The sequence below is a fragment of the Rhinopithecus roxellana genome, chromosome 13, assembly GCF_007565055.1.
Source record: "Rhinopithecus roxellana isolate Shanxi Qingling chromosome 13, ASM756505v1, whole genome shotgun sequence".
Lineage (NCBI taxonomy): Eukaryota > Metazoa > Chordata > Mammalia > Primates > Cercopithecidae > Rhinopithecus > Rhinopithecus roxellana.
The window spans coordinates 94,317,843-94,330,292 of record NC_044561.1 but is presented as its reverse complement, the minus strand read 5'-3'; the positions used below and the strand labels follow the sequence as shown (position 1 = coordinate 94,330,292).

The following is a 12,450-nucleotide window of genomic DNA, read 5'->3' as shown; positions in this document are numbered from 1 at the left end:
CTCTGAGACTTTCATTATGAAACAGTGATGTAAGAAATGTCTAAGAAGTAACGCTATATGTCATATTAAAAAGACTGCCATTGGATGGGATTGGGGAATGTATATTAGGCTTAAAGAACTTTTGCCGCCCGACAATGAAAGCCACAGCTACGTGTGATCATTGAACATTTGAAATGTGGGTAATTTGAATTGAGATGTGTTGTAGCAAACTACATGTTGGATTCCAAAGACTTAGAATGGAAAAAAAAAGAATTTAAAATAACAATAATTTTTATATCGATTACATGTACATTGATTATATTTTAAAATTCTGTGTATAGTGAGTTAAATAAAATACAGATAGTCCTCGACTTATGTTGGTTCTACTTATAATTTTTTCTCTTAACAATGGTGCAAAAGTGGTAACACATCCTTTAGAAATCATACTTCAAATTTTTGTATTTTCCCAGGCTAGCATATGTAATGAGATTCTCTTGCAATGCTGGGCAGTGGCAGTGAGCCACAGCTCCCAGTCAGCTGTGTGACTGTGAGGGGAAACAACCATGAGATATTCAATGCTTAACTACAAAATAGGCTTTGTGTTAGATGACTTTGCTCCACTGTAGGCTAATGTAAGCATTCGCAGCACATTTAAGGTAGGCTGGGCCAAGCTATGGTGTTTGGCATGTTAGGTGTGTTAAATGTATTTTTGACTTGCCATATTTTCAACTTAGGATGGGTTTTTCAGGATGTAAGCTTATTCTAAATCTAGGAGCATCTATATATTATTAAAATTAAGTTCACCTTTTTAATTTTTAAATTTGAGGTAATTACAGAGTCATATGCACTTGTAAAATATAATACAGAGAAATCTCATATATCCTTTACCTAGTTTTCCTCACTGGTAATATTTTACAAAACAACAGTACAATGGCAGAACCATGCAGTTGACATTGATGTAATCCACTGACCTTATTAAGATTTTACCAGTTTCACATGCACTCATTTGTGTGTGTGTGTGTGTTTAGTTCTATGCATGTGTGTGTTTAGTTCTATGCAATTTAATCACCTTTGTAAATTCGTTATGACACGACCATAGTCAGGAATAGAATTCCATCCCAAGGATCTCTGTGCCACAGCCATCTCACTTCCTCCTCTCCTCTCTAACCTTTGGGAATCATTGATCTGTTCTTTATCTATATAATTTTGTCATTTCAAGAGTGTTATAGAAATGGAATCACATAGTATGTAACTTTTGAAATGAGATGTTGTCACTCAGCAAAATTCCCTTGAGATTCATTCAAGTTGTGTTATCAATAGTTATTTCCGTTCTATTGTTGAGTAGTATTTCGTGTTTCTTTTAACCTTTGTAACGATGACACTAGAAAGTTGAAAATTACATATGTAATTTGCATTTCTGGCTTTCATTGTGTTTCTATTGGACAGCATTGGTTTAAGAGAATGTTTGCTAGAAGTAATTAAAAAGCATATTTCTGTTAAGATTTTCATGGAACTTTAGGTATTCCTGTGTTAAATGGTGTATTTTGTTCTGCTAACTTTAAATTTGGAAATGAGAAAGGGAGCAGTGGCTTTAAAAAAAATCATTTCAAGAGAGTAAAATTATCTCAGTGTCCCTCCCACATCCCTCCTCCTGCCTTTTTTTTTTTTTTTTTTTTTCCGGTCAGTTTTTCAGTAAGAAACCCTTTGTATTTCTATCCACAAAAGAAACTTTTCATCAGGTTAGGCAGCAGAGGGGTATCTTGCAACCACTCCCATGGCATTCAGCACACTGGTTTGAAACTAAATGGCTCATATTTATCTGATATTTTCCCCCTTGGGAGCTCCAGAAACTTTTCTCTTTTTCAACTTAAGCTTCAAAAAGAAACCAGCTCAGTTAGCTTATGATGGAGGGAAGAAACAGGACACAGGGACACTTCAGAGCAGATTAGAGCGGAGGTAAAGGAGAATACCATTTTCAATTAAAATTGCCTGGGGAAATTAGGTAGGCAGAGAATAATTACCTGGGTTGGCACACATCCAAGTTTCTGAAACTAAGACCCTGCTTGGATGTTCTGAGGGATCATTGACAACCACAAGTGGCCAAGGACCTTGAAGTTTATGTCTCATCTCAAATGTATTAGAGAGTTCTGGGTACAATGTATGGTTATTTTAAGTCAAATTATATAGCATGAGATGTTCTAACAAAACCCTATAAAAACCAATACCCTTGGGAGGCTGAGGCAGGAGTTCGAGACCAGCCTGGCCATTATGGTGAAACCCCATCTCTACTAAAAATACAAAAATTAACCTGGCAGTGGTGGTGGGTGCCTGTAGTCCCAGCTACTTGGGAGGCTGAGGCAGGAGAATCACTTGAACCTGGGAGGGGGAGGTTACAGTGAACCAAGATCGTACCACTGCGCTCCAGCCTAAGAGAAAAAGTGAGACTCCGTCTTAAAAAAACAAAACAAAACAAAACCCAAAAAACCAATACCCAAAACAAGCGATACCACAAAGCATCAGATTAAAGGAGATTTCTGTGACAAAATATACATTTCTGTGATCTCAGCTATGCGACCAACAGGACACTGGGGCTGAGATTGAACTGTAGGAGAACATGAAGAGGACTGATTAAAGTACAGTTTTAGTCTCCTACCTCCTTAGGCAACAGGCCCGAGTACATTAACAGTCCTTGGATAGCGTCTTGCAAGTACCAAGAAACATCACTGAGTAAATGTCCTAACGCAAGGACTTGCCCAACCTAGTCATGCAAATGAACCATTGAAAGCAAATCTGCCTTGAATGCAAATGTCAAGATTTAATATTGTACTCCCCACCCCAGCTCTACCTCCAGTGACCTATTACTATTATACAATTGCTAAGCATGGTTTCTCAGGGTCTGTCCTGCCTATGGCTGGCGGCGTGTGGTGCTGTGCTGCCATTGCTATGGGGGGATGGATTCAGGTTATTGAACTATAGATTTTTTCTTTCTCATTACCTAGAGGAGGGCCCACCATCTTCTCCACAATGGGAAAGGGATCCAGTCATGTTTCTTACTTGCTTCTAGTGTTAGGTTTTGCTGTGTTTTCATTGTTTCATAATCTCTCAATTTCAAAATGGTGTGTAGTGGAAGAGGATTTAGAAGGAAGAAAAGAGAGAAAAAGGAATCAATTATATTTTTTCTCTTTCCTCTTTCAAAATAAAATACAGGGGTAGAGGAATACTTGTATTATTTTCTTTTTTAAAGAGATTTTCATAGACTTGCTGAACAAGGCAGCTGCTGGTCTATAGGGTATTTTAATCCAAATTACAGAAATGTACCCCTTTGCAGGGCTGCAGGCCACACTCACCTCTTGGCCATGGACATGAGCTGTATCTAGCTGAGTGCAATGCATGTGTGCTTGGCCACCATCTTCTGCTGTATCATAGATGCAGAAATAGCCCCTATTTTATACTGTGGAAGCACAGATGGATGCGTAGACAGTTGCCTTAAGAGGACGGGTTCCAGGGCCAGTGTGTCAGGGGTGAATTCCTGCTCCTTTGCTTACCTGTCATATGACTCTGGATGAGTGAGATGACTACTCTGTGCCTCAGTCTGCTCATCTATAAACCATTTCTATTTCATAGAGTTTGACGAGACATAATGAGTTAATATACATAAAACACTGAGAGTGGTACCTGGACATGGTGATTTCTCATTGATTGGTAGTTATTACTATTTGCTTCTGACAGTTTTGCTCTCTAATCGAACATGTTTTTGAAGGGAGATTTCTTAAGGATTCTGATTTTTTTTAAGTCTTATCTAATAAGCCATGTACTAGTGGATATGTTAAGCAGGATTTTAATTATATTTAAACTTTTACTCTTTTTTTGAGACAGGGTCTTGCTCTGTTGCCTAGGCTGGAGTGCAGTGGTACGATCTCAGCTCACTGCAGCCTTGACTTCCCCGGTTCAAGTAATCTTCCCACCTCAGCCTCCTAAGTAGCTGGGACTATAGGCATGTGCCACCATTTCTGGCTAATTTTCTGTATTTTGTGTAGAGATGGAGTCTCACTGTGTTGACCAGGCTGGTCTCTAACTCCTGGGCTTAAGCAGTCTTCCTACTTTGGCATTCCAAAGTGTGGGGATTACAGGCGTGAACCACCACACTTGGCCTGCTTTTACTTTAAATATTAGTGTGGTTATGTATATGCTGCCTCTGTGTAACTTCCCAATAACCAAGTCAGTTGAATGAAAGAGAAGTTTAAATTGGTTGACACCATGTACAAAATATAACCTAATTTAATTACAACATTTTGGCCCATGTTATTAATTGGATACTCTGTCCTAAAAAAAAAAAACAAAACAAACAAAACCCAAATTTTTGGCCCTTCTAGGTACTGAGTATGTGTTTGCTGCTTCTTTTAAAGAGTGTCACTTTTCTAGACATCTAGTTTCATAAGGTTTAGTTTAAGGTAAAGAAGAGAAACATCTCTTATAGATATAGAACTTGGTAGAGTACAGATATTCTTTGCGTTAGATATGGAATCCCAAGAACATTTGGGACAATTGTTAAAAATGTACTGACTGGTTTTATTTAGCCTCTCTGCTGGTCAGTTAACTTTTCTTGTGACATAGGTGCAGATTCAAGCCTGAGTTACATAGATGACAAATGCATGCTAAGTTAGGTGTAACAGGCAGAATTCTAAGGTGTCTGCCCAAGACTCCTGCCCCTTGGTTTACACTTCCTGTTTGATCCCTAGGAATGTGACTATGATGGGATGTCATTCCTGTGATTAGGGTATGTTGCATGGCACAGTTTACTTTAAGAATAAAAGTTTGTCCTCGGTGGACCCTAAAAGGGGTTGGAGAGACAGATTCAGAGAGAAAGATTCCATCAGGGGAGATTCTCAATGACCAGCTTTGAAGATGTTGGGGCCCATGTGACAAGGAATGTGGATGGCATCTAGGAGCTCAGAGTGGCCCCCACAGCCTGAGTGAACTTGTAAGCAGATTATTTCTCTGAGCCTCCAGAAAGGATGAAGCCTAGCCAACACCTTGATTTTAGCCTTGTAAGATGCTGAACAGAAAACCCAGCAACTATGTCTGCACTCCTGACCGACAGAGCTATGAGCTAATGAATGTGTGTTGCTTCAAGTCACTACATTTGTGGCAATTTGTTACGCAGCTGTAGAACACTAAGACATGAAGGAAACCAGGCAAAAGAATGTAGGCTAACAATTGCAAATCCATTACCATTATTTAGAGAAAAAGAACACCTATAAAAAACTTGTAATGAACCCCTCTAAAGAGCCCTGTTTTGCGTTGTAGAGCCAGTTACCCACAGTAAATGACAGACAGAGGAGCTGTAAGTTTGCCAGGAAGAGTTTAGATGCTTTCTCAAACTGGCAGTTTTAGACACAGGGAGGGGCAAATGAATGGATAAAATAGCTCTTTTTCTTGGTGTTTACTGCATGACGGCAAAGAAAAAATACAGAACAGGAAGTTGGAATCCCCTCCCTTCCATGCTTATACATGTTGCTGATGAGGGCTTTCATTTAGGGATCACTCACTTGGGTCGGTGAGAGGAGAGCATAGGTGATGGAGTTGGCTGGGTGGAAGTGCTCTGGAGGGTGGGGGCTGTGGGGACCTGAAAACCCAAGCTTTCTCTGAGGGGACTGATGCCTCTCAGCTGTGGCTGAGCTGTCTGCAGCATTCTGTTGCCAAATCATCCAAATTTCTAAGAGAAGCTAGCAGTCTGGATATTTATGTGTAATCTCTCATTTTTTAATATGAATAACCAGCTAAAACTTTAAAAGATCACCATGGATTCATATAAATATACATGTGGCCAGATCAGGCCTATGGACAGCCTCTCTGTGAATGCAGCCTAGAGAATTAGTATATGGGGGCAGTTCCAGAGACTGAGAGAATTGGAGGGTGTGAGTGCCATGGGTTCTAGGAGTTTTGTCTGTTTTTTTCACTGCCATATACTCAAACTGAGAACAGCATCTAGCACACAGTAGGTGCTCAATAAATATTGTAGCGTGAACCTCAGGAAACATAAACATATTAATACCTTACATGAATATATAAAATATGATTGCATTGGCAAAACTTGTTTCTAAGATTTGGTTACTTTTAATGTCTAGGCATGGTATGATTTGGGCTAACACAGTGTCCTTTTGGCCCCCTCACTTTCTTTTCTTAACCTGTGATTCATTTGAGGGCTTTTATGGAAGTCATTAGCTATGGCGGAACAAAGGCATTGATCCCTTTTGTGTTGCTTGGGTGCCTTGCTCCTCTCATCTCATCTCACTCTGACCCTGACTTCTGAGATGAGTCCTAACACCACCTGCCTTTTACAGACAGGAGTTGGTTTCAGAAAGGTGAAGACAGTTGCTTGAAACTGCACAGCTGGTGAATGCTGTTGCTCAGCTCTTCTGACTGCCAGGTCTTTGCCCTTCACCTCTGTGCTTGATACTCAGCATGCACTGGAACCAGTCATGTCAGCATCACCTGAGAGCCAGAGCTTCCCACATGCTGAATCTCAGGCCCTCCCTCAGACCTACAGTCAAACAGAATGTGCATTTTAACCAGATATATTGGTGATTTGTATGTTAAAGTTTGAGAAGCATTGTCCTACCCCACTGGGTTCTAAACTTGGGTTATTCCTGAATCACTGTTATGGATTTGGCCAAACCTGTGTTTTACCTGAACTTACGACTCATCTTTTCCACTTAAATATATTTGCTTAAAAAGAAAATACAACTGTGATAAATAATGATGGTAATGTGGTAACATTACTATTATAAGTAGCTGTAAATAATTATAGTTATGTACCCAATAGAAGTTATGTACCCATTCAATAGAAGAATGATTCCATTTTCTATAAATAAAGGTAAGTGCTAATGTCCATGCACTCTACGTTACCTCTCCATGTACCATTGTAAAATATCTGTATTTTAAGATGGTACATGGAAACTGTACCATTAATAATAAAGTGTAATAAACCGTGAAATATCTTTTCATGGACCATTAGTGGGAGTGTGTTCCACTTTGGGAAATAATGCTGTGGTCGATTGTAAAAATGTCCACAAGGTCTTTCCCACCGTACGTTCATGCCTTTGCAATGCGCAGTGCCCCATCAAGAGGTGGGACCATTTCTCTGTGTTTTGAATGTGGGCTTGACCACGTGACTAGTTTTGCCAAATGATGTGTTAGCCAATCCGATCCATCAGAGGCTTGGAAAGTGCTTGTACTTTGGGGCCTGCCTTCTTGCTTCTCTTGCAAACTTGCGAACACCGAAATAAGTGGCTATTGGTTTAAGCTACAGAAGTTTGAAGTCTTTGTTATATTGCACAAACTCATTGACACAACTGCTTTCTAACATTCTGTTTGCTTGCAAAACAGTAATTTCCATGTTCAGTATTAAGTCAGAGTAAAATGATCTGTTTTGGTTCAACCTTGCCTAATTATTCTTCACTTTAAAACAAAATCTGAATATTGAGTATCTTGGGGGAGGACATTACATGCTAGTCTTTTTGTGTTCAGTACCTATATAGATTCACTAAAACAGGCATGGCCATGTCACCTTCAAATATTTGTAGTTTTTTTCCTCCTCTGAGAAATAAAAGCTTCACCCTTGGCTAAAGTTCCCCATTGCTTTGAAATAAGACTTTGTAAAACACTGTGGCATGATTAGTGGTGGTTTACAGTAAAATGTTGGTGTTTTCTTATGGCTTAAAGGCAGTTCCATATGTATGCTTTTCTTTTGTCAGGATAAAATAAAATTGGGTATTTTCCATTACAAGGAATCCCCTGAAGAATCACAATAAGAATTTTTAATATTTATAAATTTTACCACTTACTGTCTTTTCTTGAAGAATGTGCATAAGTGTTTTCTCATTTTTGGAAAAAGCTGACTGATATTCACTGGCAAACTCACTGAAGTGTAACCTTTTTTTTAAAGACTGCTTTCATGAAGTACAATTTACATACCATAGAATGCACTCACTTAAAATGTACAATTCAATGGTTTTTAGTGTTAATATATTCGCAGCATTGTGCAACTATCAACACAATCTAACCTTTGAATTTTCATTACCCCAAAAAGAAATCCCATCATGCTCCTTTAGTCGTAGAGAGCCACTAGTCTGCTTTCTGTTTCTGTGGATTTGCCTGTGCTGGACATTTCATATACATGGGAACATACCATATCTTTGTGCTTGGCTTCTCTCCCTTAGCATAATTTTTTTTTTTTTTTTTTTTTGAGACAAAGTCTCACTCTGTCACCCAGGCTGGAGGGCAGTGGTACAATCTCAGCTCATTACAAACTCTTGTCTCCCAGGTTCAAGTGGTTCTCTCGCCTCAGCCTCCTGAGTGGCTGGGATCACAGGCGTGAGCCACCACACCCGGCTAATTTTTGTATTTTTAGTAGAGACAAGATTTCACTATGTTGGTTAGGCTGGTCTTGAACTCCTGACCTTAGGTGATCCGCCCACCTTGGCCTCCCAAAGTGCTGGGATTATAGGCATGAGCCACCATGCCCAGCCAGCGTAATGTTTCTTTGAAGTTAATTCACATTGTCATGTGTATCTGTGTTGCATTTTTGAATTGCTAGATAATATTCTATTACGTGAACATACTACATGTTTTGTTAATATGTTTATCAGTCGATGGACATTGGGATTGTTTACAATTGGGCTATTATGAATAATGCTGCTATGAAATTTTACGTGTAATTTTTATATGGATATATGTTTTCATTTTTTCTTGGGTTCATATCTGGAAGTGGAATTGCTGGGTAATACAGTTACTTCGCTTTTAACCGTTTGAGCAATTGCTAGACTGTTTTCCAAAGCAGCTGCATCATTGTACATTTCTACCAGCAGTGTACGAAGGTTCCACTTTCTCTAAATTCTTGTCAACACTTGTTAGGTCTTTTGATTTTAGCTTTTCTAGTGGCTGTGAAGCAGTGTCTCATTGTGGCTTTGATTTATATTTCTCTAATGGTTGAGCATCTTTTCATGTATTTGTATATCTTTTTTGGGAAATGTCTATTCAGGTCATTTGCCCATTTTAAAATTGGGTTATTTGTCTTTTTCCTGTCCAGTTCTAAGAGTTCTTACATCCTGGATAAAAGTTCTTTATCAGATTTCCTGTTCTGTGGGTTCTCTTTTCACTTTTTTGGTGGTGTACTTTGAAGCACAGAAGTTTTTAAAGAGGTTCGACTTACCTTCTTTTTTCTTTTGTTCTTCATGCTTTTGGTGTCATACCTGAGAAACCATTGTTCTAGCCACAAAGATGGTGTCACCCAAGATCACAAAGATTTCCTCCTATGTTAGATTTACTTTTAAGAATTTTATAATTTTACTTCTGTGATTCACTTGGAGCTAATTTTTGTCCATGTTGTGAGGTAGGAGCCTATCTTCATTCCTTTGCATGTGAGTATTCAGTTGTCCTGGCACCATGTGTTGAATAGACTGTCTTTCCCCATTGAATGCTCTTGATACCTTTGTTGAATGAAACAGCTTTTGTTTGCGTTCACGCTGATACAACTCTGGGATTTGCGATTTTGTTGACCTATTATGGGAAAATAGCTTTCTTCTTTGAAAGACCAAAACATGTGTGTGCGCGCGCACACACACACACACACACACAGCCTCTGTCTCTCACACACACACTCATACACACCGTCCCTTCTTTACCAAAGCCCCATGTAATCCCTTCATGACCCAGAATAATAGTATTTGAAAGGAAAAGTTGACATGCTGGAGCCTTCATTCACATGTTACTGCAACTCCAAGTCAGTGGCAATAGTTTGGCTGTGACTTGCCAGTAGCTAAATAGTTCATGACAAATTGGTTACACTGCTTAACTTCTTTGTAGTTAAGTATTTCAACACTGGCTTTCCCAAATGTTGCAATATCCTATATATGCCCAGAATTAAAAAGGTTTATGGAACAATGAAGCAGTTTATGTTAGATGGTCACTAGGGAATTAAAGAAGAGAAGGGAAAGCATGTGTCCAGTCTCTAAGTCTTTGATTACGAAATGACTTGGGCAGCAAGTGGTTTCTCAAAACGAGGAGCATGGTGTGGCAGGATCATTAATCTGTGAGCTTTTTGGGAAGTCGGCCTGTTTCATAGCCTCAGGAGACATAAAAGAGTCATATAGTTTAATATTCCATCTCTAGGTAGGCCGCCTAATTATTCAGCATTCAACAAAGATTTATTGAGCATCTACTCTGTGCCAGGCATTATGCTAGGTATTGGGGAAATACCTAATGGTTTTCAATAACACACAATCCCTGTCTTCATGGGAGTCGTATCTTCATATTAAAACATAATTACAAATACAAATGTAATATTGAAAATCTGATAAATGCCATGGAAGAAGTGGCACTGTAGGGGCTAAACATGGGTGAGGGTGCCTGTGTTTGAATGTCAGCTTTGTGTGATTCTTGAATATTCAACTGTTTCATTCCCTTTTCTATAAAGTAAGAGTAATCCCAGTACATATATTTTTGAGTTTTTATGTGGATTATAAATGATGATTCAATCCATGCTTAGACCCAGCCTGCATCATAGTAAATTGTCACTAAATTAGTAAAGTCAGGGTACATGATGCTGTGTATTCCCTAATTCTGTATATTTGAAGTGGGATGTTGCTTTCTGTAGAGACTTTGGAGTGAATTGGCTTTTTTTCCATTTTAGTTATAAAAATAATTTGCTTCATGGTAAAATATTACATAATAGTTAAGTGTTAGGTTAAAATCAAAGACCTTACCCTTTAAAATTTTCCTTTTGGTACTAGTCCCCTAGAGGGAACTAGAGGTAGCCACACTCAATGTTTCTTGTTTTCCCTCCAGATGCGTTATTTGTGTATAACGATATATATGTCTGTGTATTTACATATAGATTAGTGAGGTTTGTCTTAACACAATGGGGTCATAGTATCCATATTACTACCCTACTTCAGATTTTTAAAAGTAATAAAATTACCTGAGAATTTGTTTCCATGTCTGTTCATATAGGTACAGATTTCCTCTCTTGTTTTGCATGGTGTAGTCTTGTATTATATGAATGTACCAACCTACCTGAGACCTCATTAAAGGACTCTGCTGTAGTCACCTCTATACATAGATTGTGACCTTCACAAATTTCAATTCAAACTTTACAGACACAATTTTCCCAGGTGTCATCAGTTGCTTCTGCCTTCTTACCACATGGAAATGGGCTTCCCCATACTTTTGTGTACTTCTTTTTTTTTTGAGATAGAGTTTTACTCTGTTGTCCAGGCTGGAGTGCAGTGGCACGATCTTTGCTCACTGCAACCTCTGTCTCCTGGATTCAAGTCATTCTCTTGCCTCACTCCCGAGTAGCTAGGATTACAGGCATGCACCACCACACTTGGCTAATTTTTGTATTTTTTGTAGATATGGGGCTTCACCACGTTGATGAGGCTGGTCTTGAACTCCACTCCCAAGGCAAGTGATCTGCTTGCCTCGGCCTCTCAAAGTGTTGGGATTATAGGCATGAGCCACTGCACCTGGCCACTTTTGTGTACTTCTGACACCACCTGGAACTTTTCCTCCCACTCCACCTTGAAAAGATCCTGAAATCTAGATTTCAGCCAAATCAGAAATCCAGTGTCAAATTCAGAATCAACATAAACAACTTAATAACAAAGACAATACAGAAACATCCATAAAAAAAGACTGTCTTTGCAGATAGATGTAATTCTGTTATAAAAAGAGTTTTTTCCAATTACAGTTCATCTAAGGACATTATACTGCTAATCAGGAAAAGATAATTATATTTACTTTGAGAAGGTTTTAGATAGCCTTGTTGTTCTATTGCTGCTTAATTATTTTAATAGATTAAGACGCTGAGTAGGATATTAGCAGCATTGTAGAGACAGTGTATAAACTCTGTTGGCTGGGTGTAGCAGTAATAATTCTGATATGATGACTGTGTGTCTGTGTCATCTGTTTGCAACTTACGCCACTAATTTTTTTTTGTTTTACTGACGTTTTTAAATTTACATATAGATTCTGATTTTGAAGTGCAAAGGATTGTTTTTCTCCATAAAAACTCTAAAAGTGCTATACATTGATTTGTCTCGTCTGTGTCTGTTTCACAGAGGACAGTGCTGCTGTGAGTTTGACGAAGTGGACATCACCTGCAGTTGGTCCAGAGCTGCCTGGTGAGTACTTTATAGCCTGTGTGGAGAGTCTTTGGTTGTAGGGTATCCCTTGATCAAATTGCTGTTTGTTTATTTATTTATTTTTTGAGACAGAATTCTTGCTCTGTCACCCAGGCTGGAGTGCAGTGGTGCAATCTTGGCTTACTGCAACCTCTGCCTCCTGGGTTCTAGAACTTTCAGTCTGTAAGATGAATCCCTTCATTCTGGCTGATGCTGCTTCTGAAATGCCTCTCAAAACTGATTCACAGACATCTTCCTTGATGCGGCAGAGCATTAAGCAGGATCT

At 38.9% G+C, this 12,450-nt stretch overlaps 1 protein-coding gene across 8 annotated transcripts in view; it reads left to right on the top strand.

Moving 5' to 3' along the window:
- The window catches only part of PLCB4 (phospholipase C beta 4), a 442,280-nt gene that overhangs the window by 138,984 nt on the left and 290,846 nt on the right, over positions 1 to 12,450 (top strand). For all 8 annotated transcript variants that reach the window (XM_030915441.1, XM_030915439.1, XM_030915440.1 and 5 more), the window contains one exon: positions 12,102 to 12,164. The gene's annotated coding sequence lies outside the window, so the exon portion shown is untranslated. Of the gene's footprint in view, positions 1 to 12,101; positions 12,165 to 12,450 lie in introns of those variants that run through there.